The sequence below is a fragment of the Oryza glaberrima genome, chromosome 10, assembly GCF_000147395.1.
Source record: "Oryza glaberrima chromosome 10, OglaRS2, whole genome shotgun sequence".
NCBI lineage: Eukaryota > Viridiplantae > Streptophyta > Magnoliopsida > Poales > Poaceae > Oryza > Oryza glaberrima.
This window is the reverse complement of record NC_068335.1, coordinates 9,103,872-9,118,066: the sequence shown is the minus strand read 5'-3', so window position 1 is coordinate 9,118,066 and position 14,195 is coordinate 9,103,872. Positions and strand designations below refer to the sequence as shown.

General features: G+C 44.9%; 2 pseudogenes; one reads left to right on the top strand and one right to left on the bottom strand.

Annotated features, from left to right (window-relative positions):
- Positions 1 to 3,909: 3,909 nt before the first annotated feature.
- On the bottom strand, positions 3,910 to 10,199 carry LOC127752825 (beta-galactosidase 13-like; annotated as a pseudogene).
- Positions 10,200 to 13,207: 3,008 nt separating this feature from the next.
- Positions 13,208 to 13,714, top strand: LOC127786290 (uncharacterized; annotated as a pseudogene).
- The last annotated feature ends 481 nt before the right edge of the window (positions 13,715 to 14,195 follow it).

Sequence of the window (14,195 nt, the reverse complement as noted above, 5' to 3'; positions counted from 1 at the left end):
TTTTCTGCTGGACAGGTGGCTATATTTTGGAGTGTAATATTTCCTTCTACCATTTATGTATTACTAATTTTGCTAATTTATATATACAGATGACTGCTCACTTCACTCTTTGCTGGCCCATACATTTAATATTTCTTTACACCTAATTAAGAAAATTCGCATCTTACTGGCCCGTAAATTTGCATGCAATTCAACAAGCTTTCACAGGGCGTGTAATGTCCGACCAATCGTGTTGCACACTTGTGTACAACACGTGAAGACATGCGAAGGATGTCAGCGGCATGGGCGAAGACAACCTGCTCTAGTTTGGCCCTTTGCCCGCTAGGGGCTGGATATCATCGGCCCATTCTCAATGGCGAAGAATATCTATTGGTTCACCATTGTGGCGATTGAATACTTTTCCCAGCGGATTGAAGCTGAGCCGCTTGCCTCCATCACATTGGCAGCAGTCCAAAAGTTTGTGCGGAAGAATATCGTCTGCTGATTTGAGGTGCCGAAAGAGTTCATCACTGACAATGGAAACAGTTCGACTCGCAGAAGTTCAAGGAAATGTGCTGGAGCCTCAACCTACAAATCAACTTTGCCTCAGTAGTGCACCCACAGTCGAACGGGGCGGCTAAGCGAGCGAATGGCAAGATTTTGGAGGCACTCGAGGAAAGGCTAGAGGGGTGCCAAAGGAAAATGGCCCGAAGAGATGCGCCCGGTCCTAAGGGCCCTTCGCACCATCCCGATTAGGCCAGCCAAGTTCAACCTATTCATGCTCCTGTATAGTGACGAAGCCACGGCATCGAGCGAGCTAGGAGTTAACTCACCAAATGGTGGTACTCTATGGGGGTGGCAAAGGCCACGAGGGTCACTTGAACTCTTGGAATGAGTGAGAGTTAAAGCTCTAGGCCACATGGCAAAATACTCTGAGGCCACTTTGGCATCTTTCAACAAGAAAGTTCATCCCAGGGAGATAGTGCCAGGTGACTTGTTCCTCAAGAGGAAGGTGAACCCAGTGGCAGTTGGGAAGCTAGAATCGGAGTGGGAAGGCCCCTACCTCGTGGTGCACAGGTTGCGAATTGACTGGTTTTGCATGGCCACGATGGACGGCGAAGAGCTTGACCACACATAGAACGCCGCCTTGCTCAAGCGGTTCTATGTGTAAGAAAGGGTGGCACCCAATCGCCATATGTACATATACTATGTAAGCCTTTCAGCACCTCTCAAGAAAAGAAAAAAGAGGAAAAAATACAAACTGGAGTAGGGTTATTATCCATAATGGAGGCCCGAACTAGTATAATTTTGTGCCTTCGACTGTCTGACTTATCACAAAAAAACCCTTAAGACAAACGTTTGATCAGCGAAAAAGTCAATGGGGCCGAAGTGAATCGATCAACGCACTGCTCGATCGAACACCGAAATTGCGACAATCCATTTCCAATTCCGATTGGCTATCACTATATTCGATCTCGTGCAAACACTTAGAGAAAGTGCGCTTGTCACAATGAGCCGGGGGGAGAATGTCGAAGGGGTTCCAAAACACCTACGATCCTTGCGCGACCTAGTGGAAAGAGAGTCTAATGACATAATCGAAACATGCAAAAAGTCGAAGAAGAAACACAAAGAATGATTTCATTCGTTTCTTATAGACAGATTACATCCCCGGTGAAAGGGGGAACCTATTCGGAACTCGCATTGCTACTCTGCGAGGGGATTCTAAATCCTAAACACCCCTGAAAGGAGGTCCACCGCTGACGCCTTCCGGGCCTCTCCTACGGTTCGACACCGAGGTCACACATGAGATGATGCTCTCCCTTCTCTCATGTCGTCGCCACCACCGCCGCCGCGTCGCCGGCCTCCGCCGCGAGTCGCCTCCCTTCCCCAGCGTCACAGCCGCCGCCACCGTATCGCCAGTCAACAGATCTCCTCTCCTGCCTCGCCCTGGCGACCTCCCCACCTACCGCCCGGCCTGTCCCAAATGAGGATAAAAGTGAGAGAGAGAGAGAGGGGGAGGAGGAGGAGGAGGAGGAGAAGGGAGAGAAGAGGGGAAAGAGAGAGGGTGCTGACGTGGACACCCTGACATGTGGGACCCACGTGGGTCCCACGTTGACTTAGCCGCCACGTCAGACAAAACCGGGGTCAAAACCACTTAAGGACTTAAAGTGAACGGTTTTGTAAGTTGAGGGATGTCCTATATCTGGTTTTGTGGTTTAGGGACTATTTTGTAACTCGATGATAAGTTGAGGCACCTTCGGTGTACTTTTTCCTTGGGTATTCTACTGCTGCTATGTGCTTGCTCGATGCCCATCGGCCATTGCAATGGATCAGGGTAGATTGCGATTATTTTTTTTTTTAGTGATGTTTGTCATGCCTGACAAGTAGGAATGTAAACTACCGAGCAGGCTAGCTTCTGATGTAACTACTCTTTCCGTAAACTACTTAATTCAGGTCCCTTTTTTTTATTTCATTTTCAGAACATTTGGATTGACCACGCTTTACCATCGAATAAGGTGTAAGTGTACGTAAATGTGAAGTTAAGACTCCCTGCTTATGAAGACTACAGGAACATATGTAGCAACAAATTTGATTTGCTTCTTTGCTTTTGTGTAGTATAGGACGTTTTGTAGCTGCCGTACTGTTGACACTTGTTACTTAATTATCTTCCGATTTTCAATTTGCAATAATAACCCTTGTACGGTAATTATCTTCCGATTACCGTACAATGAAGCTGCGATATAGAAATCATTCAGATCTATAACATTTCTATCAAAACCTAGCTTGCACCATGCAGAACGATAATCCTCAAGGCATAGACGCTACAAACTTCCATACTCAAAATATAGGTTTTTTTGCTGAGGTCACAGAGGAAAAAAAGTTGAGAGCCTAATTAAGCTAGAGCCAACTTGGTGAGACGACTCATACTACATTTCAATTAAAATGGATAGATGAGTACAGAGAGCTCCCAAATTACCTTCCTTCTTAGAGCATCATCAACAGTCCTCTTATAATCTCCTCCCAAAAGAATATTTTAAGTTTCCTAAACTGAAAATAGGAAGTAGAAAAACTGATCTGTTCAACACAACATTTAAATCTAATTCCCAAAACTTAAAAGTGGACCCTTCCGTTGAACCACCAACATATTTTTTTTTTCGTTTTTCGTTTATACAGCACGCGTGATCGTGATTCCCCTTGGCGGTACCCAAGCAGCGCCGCTTCCTCTCGCCCCTCTCCCCATCGCCAATTGCCCTCCCGTGACAGCACACAGCAGCAGCTGCTGCCCTTGCAAAATTTCAGCAGCACCAGCAATTTCAGCAGCATCTCACAGCTGCAGCAGCAATTTCAGCAGCTGTTGGGGTGACAGGCCGATTCAGGCTGAACCGAGGCGGCAGGAACGACCCCGCGGCGAACGAGGGCACAAAGATGATGAGCTGGATGGGAACATTTCGCCTCGTGCGCGCGAATGTGCTGGATTAGGCGATTGGGAGCCAAATCGATTCTCCAGATGTGGAGAGCGAAAAATCTGGAGTAGGGAATTCGTAGATCGGCATATGCGAGTAGGGAACCTGTTGGATTGTGGTTTTAGCGAAAATCCCCCAAAACCTCCATGTACGTATGCTGTTGGTGATGCTCTTCCTGGAAGAGTTTCCTCTTTTTTTTATAGGAATCTATTTTAATAGTGAAATAGCAGAAATAACTACCATTACAAAATTATAAACCCCCAAAAATTATTCTTTAATTCCAGGAAACAAAGTAAAGACAACAATTTTTTCACTCACAAAAATACTGTATAGATGCAAATTGTTCCAATATCACACAATCTACGATTACTTGATCGCACTCTAATTTAACTCACATATATAAGACTCTAGTTTAATATTGAACTGAATACATGCACCAGGTTTTCCTAGAGCATATATAATCTAAACAAACCAAATCTAATTATTAGACCCCAATAATGCATCAACATGAGGCTTGAACGGTGAGGACGCCGGAGAGGCACCCGGACCCGGTGAGAGCATTAGTGATTTGCACTGTGCATGATTCCTTCCCAAGGCAAGCTTCTGTGAAAGCCTTGTACGCAGCCTTGGACTCGCACCCACCCTCATAGGCGCCGCACTGGCCACGTGCAACACCAAAGCTGGTCACGTCGACGGTCGAGATGGTTTTGCTGTGCTGACCGCAGGATAGTGTGATGGCATCCCCAACCTCAGCGGATACGCACACAGAGCCTGCCGCGACAGTGTGGAAGCTGACCTGTGATGGGTCGCCGCCGGCCTCCTCGAAGAGAATGAGTGTGTTGGGCTCGCCATTCTTGAGGAAGGAGCGTGGAACATGATAGTACCGTTGCGACGGCTCACCGCATCCTGTGAGGCATTTTTGGCCATCACCCTCAGCCTGAAAAACTCCGCGGTAGTCGCAGTGATGGCAGCCATCCATCTCCACCGCTGTATATGATGGCCAGTAACGGCCAAGGTTGTTCCCGTTCACCCATGCCACGCCCTTGTTCAGCCCTAGGAGGTCCACCACCACCGTGTCCTGACCGGCTGGAGCTTGGAAGGTAGTCTAAATAGAAAAATAAAACAAGGGAATTACTTATATTTCATAGCTCAATACAATATGGATAATACATATCAACCTATATAATACCTTGTACCACGTAAAGGGCCTGTTGATAGGGACTGTGCTCCACAATCAATAGAAACAGATCTTTAGGGTGCTCCACTTATCTCTTAGGAGGTAACTAAAGTGGTAAGATGACGAGTATTAATTAATCTAAACAATCTATTGAATCAAGGGAAAATTTTGCTGGTATATTTCCTAATAACATACGTCGTCAAAAGTCTTAAAAATATCCATAGAAATATAGTTGATAATTAAATAGTAATAATTGACAATTGATAGAGGTTTTGTGCACCTTATATGACCAGGAACTGTTGGAGAGATCAATCCCTGTGCCATTGTTGTCAATCAACTTAACTGGTCCTCCAACAATGCCAGCAGGCATCTTCTCAAACAAAGGGCCATAGTTCTGTTTGACATGGAACAAATATCTTTCATCATACACAACAACACATATACAAAAAAATATAGTGACAGGCTTTTAATGAACTGTTTAGTAAATATATTAGAAACCTTTAGACCAATGGTAGCACTCAAAAGAGAAATGTAGTTCTTGCCATCATGAAGCTTTATTGCTGACTCAAGCTGGAAAACAAAGTCTCCATTTGGAGAATGGTTTTTACCTGCCAACCAGATTGATAGTGTACATCTCAATGAGAAAATTATCACGAATTGTTATGTTGTGCAAGAAGCTAAATTTAACTAGCTACTTACCAACAAGCATTCCATTCACAAAGGCATATAGTTCATGCCCTGTTGTGTTCAGGAACAAAGTGTAGCTCGCCTCACCCTTGTGGTCAAGGCTGCATTTCATTATATGTGTCAAAATTAGGCAGCATATTATTCAATAATAAGTTAACATTAAAAATGCTTCTTATCGTATAAAAGTTGCAATAAAAATGTTTTTTTTTGGCCAATACCTTGTTCTGTACCACAAGTAATCACTTTGATCGGTTGATGTGACGATCTGCTCTAAGAGCTCATTCTTCCTATAGCTTCCCTTCTCATCAGTCATGAAGAGCGTCAAATTTTCACGCATCCATGACCATTTCAAGCTCTCTGGCTCCTTCTCTACCATGTTAGCCTTCTTTACCATGACAGTCGTTTGGGCTTTGATCTAATTGTTCCAGAAAAAACAGAAACAAAAAAAAATCCTAACAATTAGCTTGTAACAATAGTGTAATATTATAGATCCTGCATCAATCAAATTATATAGTAAGAATTCAATAATGATTGGAAAAATACCTTGGCGCTATTGAAGGCAACGGTCTTGCAGTCAGGCAAGATACTCACAGACCAAGCAGGCAAAAGGTGAGTGTTTCCATCAAGGGTTACGTTAACTTCCTTGTTGTCATTCCGGTTGTTGATGAAACAAACTGAGGTGGAGTCCAAGGTGTACTTGGTAACCTATAGAAAATAAGTGATCATAGTGCATCAGATATGTTGAAAAGAAATTATCAATATGAACCGCATGTATCAGTTTGCCAGAAAACTTGAATCTATTAGGGAAATTCTGCGAAAGTATGGCATGAATCATACTGTGACATTATCACTGTAGTTGGTGTCAACATATTCCCCATGGACAAGAATCTTCTCAATGGACTTGATCACGGAGTGGAGGTCCTTCAAGTGGCCATATTTCGGCTGCCGAAGATTACCTAATTATGATAGGTAAACCAAAGGAAAATCAGAATTATACTATGATTTATAGCTTATTAATTGTGCATTTAATTAAATAGACTAAAATGTTGTATGCTCATTTCTCACCATATTCATCCAAAGGTGCGTCATAGTCGTAACTAGTTGTGATGTACGGGCCACCTGAGGTGCGACCAAAATTCGTTCCGCCATGGTACTAGTAAAAATGGTGTGATGGCAACAATTAGTTCGATTCATTGTGAGACATATATATGTGAGAAAGCCACAAGAAATTGAGAGTACATACCATGTAGTAGTTCTGGAGAGAACCACGCTTTTGGAAGAACATTGCAACTGCGAAAGCAATATCTTCGGCGGATCTATGGAAATCCGGCTTGTCCCAGGCTTTAAACCTAATCCGAATCCATGAAAGTCACAAAAAATATGCTTCAATTCATATTTGAATATTAAAAAAGTTCTTTTACAATAGAAGAGAAACATATATATGTGATGAAAGAAAATTATAAATATATATATACCATCCAGTCCAGTTCTCTGTCCAAATCTTAGGGATGCCAGTCCTATTTGGGAACCAATCATGGCAGTAGAATCCGTTGCAGGTGTTCACCTAAATTAATCGGGAAAAGAAAAACAATAGCATGAATTTCAACCAATCAATAAAAGAATTTAAACACATACAAACATTATACATTATTTTAAACAAATTGAAAGTTATGCTCACCACATTGTGCGGTACATCACTGTCTTGCTAACACATGATCCATGGGACACCGACATTCTGCTTGTTGGTCATGTCCGCACACCAATGGATGTATTTAGACGCAGACTGATTATTGTTCAGTTGGCCCATGACATTTCCGTACTCGTTTTCGATCTATAATATAAAGATACAAGCAATGCATTTGTAATTGAATAACTTGTATTATTGGCAACAGATCGAGGGTGCTAGCATGCATCACACCTGTGCCAGGATGATTGGGCCACCTTGCCCAGCAAACATGTTGGCATCCTTCATCTTGTTGATAATGAGAGTCGTGAAGTTTTCCATTTCATTCTATTCAATAGGAAACAAAACAATTGTTCAAAATTTCGATTGCTATATATAATATATAAATATATACATGTCTGAATTAATTTATTATTATATCCCATTACCTCAAATGGTGCATTATGCATTCTGAACTGCATTCGTGGAATATCACGTAGCCAAGCAGGAAGTCCTCTGGATATGAGGAAAACGATTCAAAAGTATGATTAGCATTTTTTTTATGTATGCAGTGTGCTGGTGAAATAGCATTCAACATTCCCTTATCTATCACACAAACGTGTGTAAGATTGAGCATAGTCATGTACCCATAGTTCCATTCGCCGCAAATGTATGGCCCGATTCGAAGAATAGCGTACATGCCAGCATTCTGAATATCCTTGAAAAATCTGATGATGTCGTAGTTCCCCTCAAAGTTGTACTACATATGTATCAAAGCATTTCACGAAGGTCATGAGAAGAACATTGCTAGAATAGGCTAAAATTTTTCAAAATGCACACATCGTAGGTCATGAGAAGAACATTGCTAGAATAGGCTAAAATTTTTCAAAATGCACACATGTAGGAGATGGCATATATTCTTAGTTTGAGCACATATTCTTAGTTTGAACTATAATTACTCCTATATGACCCCTCCATAATTCTAGGAGTACTAAAAGCTGGAATTTTCACGCCTGACATAATAGAACAAAAGAAAAAAAAACTAAACCGTTCAATCTACATGCAATTTCGATTATACTACTTTGTTTCATGCATTGGTTAGAAATCAAGAATCAGGTTTCCAAAATAAGCTACATGTACGGATACTGTGATCTATACGCAAGCAATATAAGGATGTATAAACTAAGCTTAATTCATCTAAATAATATACATGAACAGCCTTGCTTTGAATTACATATGCTGTGGATTTACATATTCGATTACTTACTAAATAAATAGTATCAGCTAAAGCCGCATACATATTTTATCAGAGACAGAACTAACCTGGCGGCGATGGGGCTCATGGCCGTTCCAGAAGACGTAGGTCTCGATCGCGTCAAGGCCACCTTCCTTTGCTTTCTTGATCAGATCAGGCCACATCTGCACCAGGGAAAGCATGATATATATATACGTGTATCATTGGCTAGTCATGAAATTTTGGGGGCCTAGGACGAGACAAAAATAAAGGGTCCTACAATACTAGTAGTAAATATATATGTAATTTTTTTATTTTAAATAGGAAAAAATGTTGAACTTTAAGACATCATTAAGCACAAAGTAACGTTAGGTGATAATTGAATAGCAGAAACACTATACAAGGAATTCATCAAATATTCAAACTATTCAAGTTTATAATATCTTATATGTCCCCAATAAATTAAAGAGCACGTCATCTGTTAGTGTTAAGGCTGCAAGAGGAATGACTCAACCAAGAAGATTGTGATGTAGAGATACTAATTAACTACGAACATATCGTGAACACTGAGAAGGAATAAATTCCAAACCTATTCACTTAAAGCTCCTATCTCAACCAGTCAACTCTAGTAGCTATAGAACAAAAAGAAATTAGTGAAGTTCTATCTGAATTTTGTGTTGAAGATACTATTAAGAATAGAAGAAAAGAACATAGGCTTCAGAATGAGATTAATTAATGGCATATCCCAGAAAGACCAATTGCTTAATTAGGATTGCCAATTGAGAGGAGAGAGAGGCCAGGCCTTCGAGAGGAAGGAGATGGTTTCAACGCCGAGAGCGATGATGTTTCCTGAGCAGCAGCTCAACTGCGCAAGCACTGATGGGTTTCCTGGTTTTTGCTAACGTTAACGTGCCTGTACATAATCTGTGCTTTACTGCTTCCCCAAGGCCGGCCCAGTATCAGCATGAGCAGATCTTATAATTAAAAACTACCACATTAATAAAACAAAATATAAAACTAGAATTTCCACTTAAAATTGAAAATAATAAAGTTATCATTGTTAAAATTATATACATATCGGGATGATTTTTTTCTCACTGGGATCAACTTCCGGTGTATAACTATATAAATTATATACCGGCATGTGTGTATCTGAGATTCATGAAATATATATGAGGTCAGAAGAAAATACGAATTCTGAGTTTTACTAGCTAGCCTTGAAATACGACAGACCAATGAAAATAAAGATGTGAGGTTAGGCTATTTAATACGACATATAGTAACCTGTAATGTAAGTGTAGCTAATTAACACTGATCTTCATGTGAGTACTTAAGTATATATGATACAAACGACGACTAGTCGATCGCTAGTATACGTACTGTGAAAGTATGAAGCGAAGATTAATCTACTTAAGTAAATACGTACTGTTAGTCATATTTCGGCCATATGTTTAAGGGAAGCCAAGCAACTGGTGAAAAATAGAATAATGATGCGCGGGTGTATGACAGAAAAACTGAGAGAATCATAAATTTGTAGACATCGATCTAGAGTAGATATAAATGAGATGTATAAGAAATAATTACAGTAGATATAAATGACGTCTATATTTAGATTTTGTGTGATAGATCCTTTGAGATTGGTGTATAGCATATATATGAAGAATAATACCAAAATCACACGTACTGCTAATCTCAACTCATGCATGTACGTTCAATATCAAAAGACGGCTAAGACCTACCAAAATCACACATATTTTTCATGCATGCATGCCTGCGCATAGCGATCAATATATCCATAGCTAACTTTCATTATACCTCCGGGGTGCTCCTCGGGTAATGGATAGATCCTGAAATGATGATGCGCCGCTCGCCGTCGATCACCAGGCTGCGGTCATTGTAGGCGACGGTGGTGCCGCCCACGCCGGCCGCCTCCGCGAGCACCACCACCAGCAGCGCCACGAGGCAGGTCGCCACCGCCGCCATCGTCGTCTTCATGGCCGGAGCACGACCACGAGCTTTTGCCAATACTAAGATGGATGCGAAAAAGAGAGAGAGAGAGAGCAAGAAGGCGTTGATGAGATGGATGAGGAAACCTCGGCCGGGGTGCAGTCAACTTATAGAGGAGGGAAGCAGGGGCTTGGATGAGAAATAATCTGGAGATTAGTTTAATTATCTTGGTGGATAGATTCGGCGCCGTCGCACGCGTATGGCTTATCTAAACCAAATGAACTCTGTTAATATTTCGTGTCGCTGGGAATCGCGAAATTTTTGCATGTAAGCACATGTGTGGATCAGAAAATCGGAACTACGCGCTCCTCCTCCGCAGTCCGCACACCACCGTCGCGCGACTCGATCGATCGCGATCCGGAATCAGCGAAAAGAAAACGGCCGAGCGGTGTCTTGATCCGTCCGCCTTCCTCTCAAGTCTCAACCGCTGCCGCGATCTCCTCCGTATCAACCGCAGCCGCCGCCGAGGCGCCGATCCGTCGTCCTGACGCCGCTTTTTCTTTTTTTTCTTTTTTTTGAGATCAGGCAATTTTCATTACCCAGCTTGAAAACCAAGCCAAAAGGAACAGAGTCTCAAACAAACAACAATCTAACTGAAAAAGAAAACCAGGACACAAACTAATAAAACTAATAAACAGGCTGGGGTTTCCAGCTAACATTCAAGCAAAGCTGACACCACGATCACAGAGAAAACACCACCCAAAAACCAGCTCCAGCATCAACCACCAGCGTAAGATGAATTCAGGAGGGTCACAAAGTTGCCGCAGCCGCGCCAAGTTTGCCAAGATCTTGTCTCTCCAGTTATCTACTTGCCCTCGACCTCCCCCCTTTAGTAACTCCTTCCACCTTTGCATCATAGCAACGGCCTTGTACGCCACCTGCAAAGGAGATTTGACCAGAATATTTTCAAAAACCCAATCATTTCTATTGAGCCTAATCGTCCAAACACACACAACAACTAAAAAAACACCCATTGAACTCCCTAGTTTCTTTTTAAACATAGCCAAGACATCCCCTAAGTTGCCAGGAGTCAAATCTAACCCCAAAGACTCTTTAATCACACACCAAACAATTTGGCAATAGAGCAGTTAAACAAAACATGATTCACTTATTCCCTTTTCCCACAGAGCTTACAAAATTCATCACCCCCTCTCCATTTCCTTTTGATCAATTCTACTGCACAAAGAATTCTCCCTCTTATGGCTAAGAACACAAAGTGTTTGATCTTAAGAGAAATTTTACTTTGCCATACTACCAGCATATGTAACCCCACCAAAACTTAATGATCTATACAAGGATCTCGCATTGTACTCCCCTTTCTTCCCATAAGGCCAAACAATTTGGTCATTATCTGTTGTAATACCAAACCCTTTCAACCTACCTATTAGTTCCTGTAGTTCTAAAGTATTCTCTTCATTCAATTGCCTTCTGAAACTTAACTCCAATTTTACCCTATCCCACACATGTCTGACAGACTTCTTACATTGCAAACTAATTTATACAACCCAGGGTACTGCACTCTAAGAGGAGCTTGTCATAACTGTTGGATAGTATGGGGAAAGAGGATACTGCGAATATTGGACACATTGTATTGAGCCTCAGGGGGCCGGTATATATAGGAGTACATGGGGAGGAGATAAGGAAGGATTACAGATATGGAAGGAGTCCACACAAATCAATCCTATCCTAATATGTCTCTAACTACCATATACTCTAACATCCCCCCGCAGTCCAAGCGTGAGCAGCGCGGACACTTGGAATGGAGAAGAAAACGGCAAGAGTGCTCAACACGGATGATAGCCCTTTGTGCCGTTGTCGACGTAGCCAAAGCGATGGATGCGAGGGAGCCGTGGTCGATGAAGTCGTGCGTAGAGTAGCCGTGGTCGTTGTAGCCGAAGTTAGGAAGCTGATGTCAAGGTAGCCGAGCCACAGGGAGCGCATGAGGCGCCGTAGAGTGGTCGTGGACGCACAGGAGGGCGTCGTGGACCAAGGTGTGTGAGGATGCACCGGAGATGAAGACGGTGACACAATCGCGGCAGTCGTTGAGGAAGATGACGCCGAAGAGCCGATGTAGTCGAACCGTGAAGGACGAGACGTCACACAAGGTTTGCCAGACTCTGGGACAACTCGGGACGAACGCGCATGCCAGTGTTGTCAATATCGCGCGGCGAGACAGGGGACCACCATGAATCATATGCCAATGTCGGAGGAGACTAGCAGAGAAGGCCTCCAAGACGATCGCGGCGCGAGAACGGCGTAGAGGGAGAATTGCCGGAGCAGCACGTGGTTGTCGGAAAAGAGCAAAGTGTAGTCGAGGAAGATACGGCGACGCTGGCGATGAGTCATGCTGGATGAAGTAGAAGGCGAAGTAGCGGGACCAATGGCCTGGACGGCGACGTCGGTAGCCATGTAGAGGTAGCTGGACCACCGGCCTAGAGTGGAGACAATGGCAGCTTGGAGATGTGGCGGCGATGCTCGAAGTAGACGAAGAAGACTCTGAGCGGCTGATGATGACCAATGAGGACGACGAGGTTGTCGATGTGCGAACGGCGATGAAGACGACAGGGGCAACGCTGTGACACGAAGGGGCAACACAGGTGCAGCTCGATGTCGATGCAGCAGTGAGAACACCACCGGCGGTGAGGCCACGCTGAGGAGGGCGCCTCTCAGCGTTCCAACAACCAGTAGAGGTGGACCACAGGCGGCGACACTGCAGCCCGAGAGGGCGACGCAGCGGCAACCCAAAGCTTGATGACATAGACGCATGCTCGATGACGATCGGTTGTAGAAGTCGTTGTAGCCGGGCGCTTGAACGGGTGATCAAGCCGAAGATGCGCGAGGCGGAATGATAAAGTCGAAGCTGAGTCGATGCCGATATCGGAGACGCGCGGATGTCGACGAGGCGGTGGGCGACGCAAACCCAAACTCTGTTCGGAAAAAAAATTGATACAGTAGCATGCAGTAGTCCACAGTAGAAGCCAAACTCCACGTCTTCCATGGTCCATGGACCAAGTTCACACAGTCCTGAGCCCGTGAATAACTTGCTCATCCCCAATCTCTCACTTCATTGGCATGGAGCAGACGAACAGTCAACGCGTCCACCATCTCCGAGAGAGACAGAGCGGGGGGAGGGAGAGCGCCAGGCGGTGGGCGTCGAGGCCGGCGAACGGATGGGAGGCGCTGGTGGAGACGAGCTGTCGGCGCAGCCAAGGAGACGACCTCGAGGTGAGCAGCCGAGGCCGGCAGCCCGGCGGACAGTAGAAAGCGGCGCCCCGTCAGCCAGGCCGGAGGCCGAAGGCGGAGGGCGTGCGGCGCCGGCCGATGGTGGCATGCTCCAAGCGGCAGTCCGCCAGATCGGCGAGGAGTCCGGGCGGAGATGGCGACGACGGTGAGGCCGGCGCTCGGCGAGATGGGATCGACCGCACCTCGACCGCAACGACGACGACCTCCAGATGACGACTGCCAGATGGTTGCGTGGATGGTGGAGGGGGCGTCGACGGTGAACAGCGGCCTGCAGGCGTAGGCGGCCGCCGAGGAGGAACCGGCAGGGATGTGTCCCCCCGTACTCTGTGCCGCGCCAACGACGCCGCGACGACCATGGCAACACCGGCGCCCGGACGGAGCTTGATGAAGATGGCGCCGGTGGCGTCGGGGCGGCCTTGCCCTAGGTGAGGCCGACGACCAGCGGGCGGCGTGGCCTACCGGCGACGTCAGGGTGCTGGTGGAGATCGGGTCAGCCATGCCCTCCAGATCGGCGACGACGATGTGGATGGTATGATGCTACTGACTTCTTCACAATGACGCGAAGACGACTCGACGATGCCGAGGAGATCGAGATCGATCTCGGCGGCGAAGCACGACGAGAAAAAAAAACGAAAAACGGGTGGCCACCCCCAGGAGATCGAAACCCTCCCGGGGGCGACGAGCGGAAGCGTGAGAGAGAGGCGACTAGATCGCCCGCTCTGATACCATGTTGGATAATAT